Source organism: Anolis carolinensis, chromosome 2, assembly GCF_035594765.1.
Source record: "Anolis carolinensis isolate JA03-04 chromosome 2, rAnoCar3.1.pri, whole genome shotgun sequence".
In the NCBI taxonomy this organism is placed as follows: domain Eukaryota; kingdom Metazoa; phylum Chordata; class Lepidosauria; order Squamata; family Dactyloidae; genus Anolis; species Anolis carolinensis.
The window spans coordinates 293,476,713-293,483,382 of record NC_085842.1 but is presented as its reverse complement, the minus strand read 5'-3'; positions in this window follow the sequence as shown (position 1 = coordinate 293,483,382).

Here is a 6,670-nt window from a genome sequence, read left to right as displayed (position 1 = left end):
CCCCAGAGTCAGACATGACTGAACTTAACGTCAAGGGATACCTTTACCTTTACCTATATACACACACACACACACACACACACACATTATGCAGGGACTATATATATATTATATATACACAGTATATATCACACACACACCAATTTAACAAAGTTTCAGCCACAAAAACAAAGTTTCTGAAGTAGAACAATGACTTTCACAGTAAAGACAACCCAATTTAACAGGAAATAAGACTTTCAAACCAGGAACAGATTTCTGCAATTATTAAAAATGGTTTATTATAAAAGCTATGAAAATTCGCCAAAAATCAGAGGATAAGGGAAACGTTCCAAATTTTGGTGAGCTATCAGTGTTAAATGTGTTCTACCACTGTACCAAGTTTGAAGAAGATCACTCAAAAAATGAGGGTGGGAGAGTCCTGTAAAGTCCTCTCCCTCTGTGCTGTTTTTGGGAATTGCGCATGCGCGTCCGCCATTAACGAATTAATTTAGAAAATAACGAATTTTCATTAATTTCGAATTTTTTGGGGGGCCAAATTCGGAAATACCATCAGAAACGAAAAGCTGCCCCCCTCTAGTTTTGAAACGAGTTTAGAATCAAATTTTTCGTGGATCGATCAAGCCTATTATTTAAAGGATGCCATCTTCTTGGGCTCTGCCATAATAATATAATAATAATTTTATTTTTATACCCCACCTCCACCTCCGTGAAGGGACTCAGGGCAGCTAACATGGGGCCAAGCCCAGGTCTCTGTATCCATAGTTATTATTTAGTCCTGACCAAAGGTTTCCCCTTTACAAGTGTTTTCTTGGTTTGCATTCTAAGTCTGACTTGCTCTTTAGTGCTGAGGTCTACTTTTCATCTTGATCTTGTTTCATGCAACACTGTTTGTCCAATTAAGGAATGACCCTCACCTTATGCAGGCAGTGTGCTTTATTCAATATAACTTTATATAGAGCTATTATTGGGCCTATTGTCATCTCCTTGCTTAACCTCCATACATTGCAAATAGCTCTTCCACCACACTCCCTGACTTTTCTTCCTGCTGTTATTGATTTTATTTCTAAGGCCTGTATATAATGTCACACATCCTAATTCTTGGCGTAAATCTACACGGCAGAATGAATGTAGTTTGACAGCATTTAAACTGTTATGACTCAATACTGTGGAATCCTGGGAGCTGTAATTTGATGAGGCACTGGTGCGTCTTACCAGAAAAGGCTAAGGACCTTGTCAGACTACAGTTCCCATGATTCCATAGCATTGAGCCATGGCAGCTAAAATGGAGTCAAACTGCATTCATTCAACAGTGTAGATGCACCCTTGGTTTGCTTTTCGGTCTTGACTTGTCCTTTGATGTTTGACTTACTGGTTTCTCAAAAATCACTTCTGGGTTCACCAAGGTCCTGGGGCAAAAACAGTTAGAGATGTTATTTAAAACCCAAATGGTAATTCTGCATTGGAAAACATAGCTATGAGATGTTGCTACAATAGCTTCTCATTCAACCCCACAGCCCACTATTTGTTAGTTGCAGCCCTGCTGAATCTGGCCATTTCCTGGTTAATGAAGGATGAGGGGAGCGGGGGGCAGTCCAGTAGCTCTTTACCTATAGCAGGAGAGACAGCAATAGGTATTTGCAGGGGTCTCCATCATTCCTACATTATCCTGCTACATTATGTTAATGCTCTGTGTCCACCTATAGCAGGCCTGAACTACCTGCAGCCCCTCCAAATGTTTGGGATTCCAGCTCCCGGAAGTCCTAGCCAGCTCTTCCAATGGTCAGGAATTCTGAGAGCTGAAGTCCAAAACACCTGGAGGGAAACTGGGTTGTGCATGCCTGGCCTACAGGAAAATTGCTGGATGCTTCTTTGCTGCCACTATTGCTCTCCACCATCCAGGAAATCACCATGCTTGGAGAGCTGCAGCTGAGGAAAGGTGGATTTGAGAAGATTTTGCTTGTGGTACTGTTAGTAGATAATTTTCACCTTCACAATAACAGAAATGAATGGTTTACTGTGAGTTTTCCAGGCTGTATGGCCACGTTCCAGAAGCATTCTCTCCTGACGTTTCACCCACATCTATGTCAGGCATTTTCAGAGGACGAAGAAGCCCTCAACCTCTGGGGATGCCTGCCATAGATGTGGGTGAAACGTCAGGAGAGAATGCTTCTGGAACATGGCCATACAGACCAGAAAACTCACAGCAACCCAGTGATTCCGGCCATTAAAGCATTCATCAACACATAATTGTTTGAAATGGCATACATAAGAATTCTGGCATTATAACTCACCAACACAATGCCAGGCAGCATCACACATCTGATTGTAGAGACCAAAGCTCAAAATAAATAGAAATAGTCCAAATGCTACTTTGAAAGCTGTAGGAGTGGTGGGGCAACCAACAAGGCCTCCATTTTAAATCTCACATTCTGTGGTTCACTCTAGGGGAGTTGATCTTTGAAATATCCTATTATCAAGCTGTTTAGGGATTTGCATGCTAAATCCACACTTGAACTGAGCTCAGAAGCAAATTGGAAGCTAATGTGGTTGGTACAAGAACTGTCAGGTATGATCAACAGCACTTACTAGACAGAAATGTAGCCATGACTTTTAGCACTTGTTGAATTTCACAATACTTTTCAAAGGGAGCCCAATGTAAAGCACCTTGCAGTAGCTTTAGAAAAAGGGCAATGAACACATTACATTAACTACAGCTGCCAGATCTGCCTTCTCTTGGAAATGGTGTTACGACAAATCAACTGGGATTGGGCAAAGTAGTCTTTCTCTCATCAGCACAAGGTGGTGAAAGGTTTTATTTGCTCAATTTGAAAATTAACACAGTTTAATTATGATAATGAGAAGAAAATTATACTCAGTGCTTCTTGAGATGCCAACCAAGAACTTAAAAGTAAAATGAGAAAACAGGATGTGTTAAATTGCAGTGAAAAGTCAACAGAGGTATGACGGAAAGCTGAATTGTCTAAATGAAAGATTAGCACTTTTTGTAAATTGATTTATAAACCCATCTTGGCTTTAATTAAATTTCAGACTGCAAAAGTAAAATATCTTCACCCTACATTTGACCATACTGTCCTGATTCTGTGCTTCATTATTTTTCTACTTGCTCAAAATGAGGAAAATGACAAGACAAGGTAAGTTTTATTTCCATCAAGAAAAATGACAGAGGTAATAATAGGCATCCAGTAAAAGTGCAAATGCAGTGAAAGTCCATGCAGCTGTAGAGTATGGCTAGTGGAAATTAAGTGGATTGATGTTTCTGCCAGATTTAGCTAGAATAGAGCACATTTTCCCCCTGAGCACATGGGGTAAGCTTGTACATATTGTAGTTCAGAAATATCAATTTTCTATTGTAATTATATGTGTATCAAACATTCAGAGACATATTCCTTTTTGTCCTGAAAAGGGAAGGTCACTCTGTTATGGCTATGCTCCGTGAAAGCTATTGGAGAGGCATTTGAGTTTTTGAGAGGTTTTCAGCGCATTTTCTTTTTTTAAAAATGGCATGGCTAGAATTCAGTATCATAGAGTATGTGACCTATAGTTATACATCCATAATTGATTGGTCTTCACTACCCCTATGTATTCACAATCCTGGTGATAATGAGATTTTCACACAAGAGTAAGCAACCAAGAGCCCTGAGGTTCTGGAGAATGTTTCTCACAGTAAGCTACAGTTTAGTTGAAAAGTACAATTATATGTATAGGGGAATTTATAGTGTGTAAGAAGCCAGCAGGATGCCAGTCAATATGTTTTAAATGATTTTAACAACTCTGATATGTTTTCAATTGATCTAGCGGTGCCATGTTCTGGTACTATTTCATACACTGCTTCAATCTCCCCCAACCTGCTATCTATAGGAAATGGCCTATCTTGCCCCATGGGAAGACAACCTTGAATATTACCTTCATGTATGAACAACTAAAGTTTTCCACACAAATTTGGGGTTAGGCAATGGTGGTTCCCATGTCTAGTGGAGCAGTGAATCAAATGTGGACTGTTGCCTAAACTTTAAGCAGTGGTTCTCAACCTGTGGGTCCCCAAGTGTTTTGGCCTACAACTCCCAGGAATCCGAGCCATTTATCAGCTGTTAGGATTTCTGGGAGTTGAAGGCCAAAACATCTGGGGACTCACAGGGTGAGAACCACTGCTTTTAACTAATTTACAACATTTAACTAATTTACAACATCATAAAACTGCCAGCAAAACACAAGAAAAGGAATGAGGAAGTACAGCCACTAGTGGACAGTGAAGCAACAGCTCCCCCTGTGGCCGGAATCATGAAGCTGGAAAAAAAATGTTAAATGCCTCTGTGTGATGAACCATGGGCCTTGTAGTCCTGCTCAGGACATTGTAATCCCTGATGAAGATGAAAACTTGGGTTTTTTACCTTCCCAGTCTGAACTGGATTCCTCTCAGCCAGATCCTTCCCAGGCAGATCTGGAAACCTTGCACCTGCAAGAAAGTTGTGCCCCAGAAGTATGTCAAACAACCCCAGAGCCTACTTCTCCCGTGTTCTTGCGCCGGGAGTTTTGTAAACAACAGAGAAGTTTGGATTCAGCTTCGCGCAGGAGTGCGAGGATAGCAGCTAAGAATGTTGCCAATTAACATTGGTTCTCGTGAGAATCTTTAAGGAGTTTAACATCTGGTCTCAGAGTTTAGCTTTCGTTTCTGATTCCCAGAGAACCGCTTTGGTGAGAAAGTTGGACTCTATATAGGTGTTTTGCCCGCGTAGCAACTTCGCGGAGTCAATTCGTCAGCCTACGGAGCGAGTTGTGTCTGGACAGCGCGCTCCGATTCAAGCCTCGCTTCAGCTCAAGCCTTGCCTTGCTATCCAGCCTTCGCCTTGCTTCCCAGCCTTTGTTTACCTACGGACTTTGCCTTGTTTCCCAGGACTAATCCTTGCCTTGTTTCACGGATTTTACCAAGTTATTCCACGGACCTTGTTCTTGTTCTTAGTTACCTTGTTCCACGTTCAAGCCTTGTTTCAAGTATCAAGTTATTTCCTAGCCACGCTCAAGTTTTATGGACTAAGGACCTTGTCATCTCCCCTCACTTTGCTTGGCAAAGTGAGTGTTTCGGTTATTGGATTACAACTTTGGACCTTAATATTTCTTATTGGACATTGCTTTTTTGGACTAATTCTGACCTTTCCTGAAGGGTCTAATTCTGGACTATTTTCTATACTTGTTTTTATTAACTTTATATATTCCTTCAATAAAGATATTAGTTAGATTCTGGCCTCTGTGTATGGTTATTGGTGCCTCTGCCGCCTGGGTCGTGACAGTTTGACTCCGCCGCCCATAAGCACCAACTAACCGAGGCCAGGATGTCTACCGGAGCCGCGCCGGCTGGACAGCCGCTCAGCTACACCATCAGCAAGGACGAAGTGGACCGCATCCGTGACAGACTCAACGCGCAGGATGGAGAAATAAAAGGGTTGAGGGAGCGCGGAGTTCGCCTCCCGGCCATGGCGTTGCCTACCAAGTTTTCTGGAGAAGCTGCTAAGGTTCATGTTTTCCGCCGCCAATGTCAAGCTTATCTAGAGGCCCGTGATGCCGAGTTTCCCCAAGAAGACATCAAGGTGGCGTGGGTCTACAGTCTTCTAGACGGACCAGCGGCTAGCTGGGCGACGGCCCTGTTTGATCAAGCCTCCCCCCACCTAAGTTCAGCACAATGCTTCTTGGATCACCTTAAGGAGACCTGGGGAATCGAGGACAATTTGGAGGCAGCCGGTCACAAACTCCGGCGCCTCCTTCAAGGAGACAGACCCATGTCTCAGTACATAGCCGAGTTCCGCGTGCTGGCCCACAACACCGGCTGGAACGATGTAGCCCTCAGAGGACAATTTCGGGAGGGTCTCAACATTGAAATGCTGGAAGAAATCTCCAAGGTGGATCCTCCCCAGACCCTCGAGGCACTCATTGATCAATGTTTACGGGCTGAAGTCATGATTGCCAACAGGAAACAATGGGTTCGAGGCCAGGGCGGTAGAGCCGGGGCAAAACCCCCCGCTCCCGCCAGTGTTCAGCCACGTCCGGTGTGGAGACCCCCGCCGCCAACCCCATACCCCAGAGGAGGCGAGGAGGTGCCGATGCAGTTGGGCAATGTGCGTCCCAGACTAGATGCCGCCGAGAAGGCCCGTCGTCAACGCTTGAACCTCTGCTGGTACTGCGGGAACGGGGGCCACTTCGCCAGAGAGTGCCCAGCCAAAGGGAAGCCTGCCGCCCGTCTTGCGGCGGCGTCCTCCACGGAGTCGAAGGCGTCTGAGCCGACTGGCACACAGCCGGCGGGGGAAGCCAACGACCGGGTGTAGAGAGGCTCGCCAACCCGGTCAAAAAATCCATCCAAGAGCCGCCAACCGGGGTCCTGTTCCTTCTCGTGGTCACATTATGGTCAGCAAAAAGGGGACCCGTCATGATCCACGCCATGATAGACTCTGGAGCTACCAACAATTTCATCGATAGAGAGTATGCCGACTCTCTGGGATTACAATATCATGATTTCAAGAATGCCCGTGTGGTGCAAGCCATAGACGGCCGTCCCCTCAAGACGGGCCCCGTAAGCCAGTGGTCGGAACCCACCAGGATGTGGATAAGGGAACATATGGAAGAGATTTCCTTCTTTGTTACCGAGGTTCCCCATTTCCCT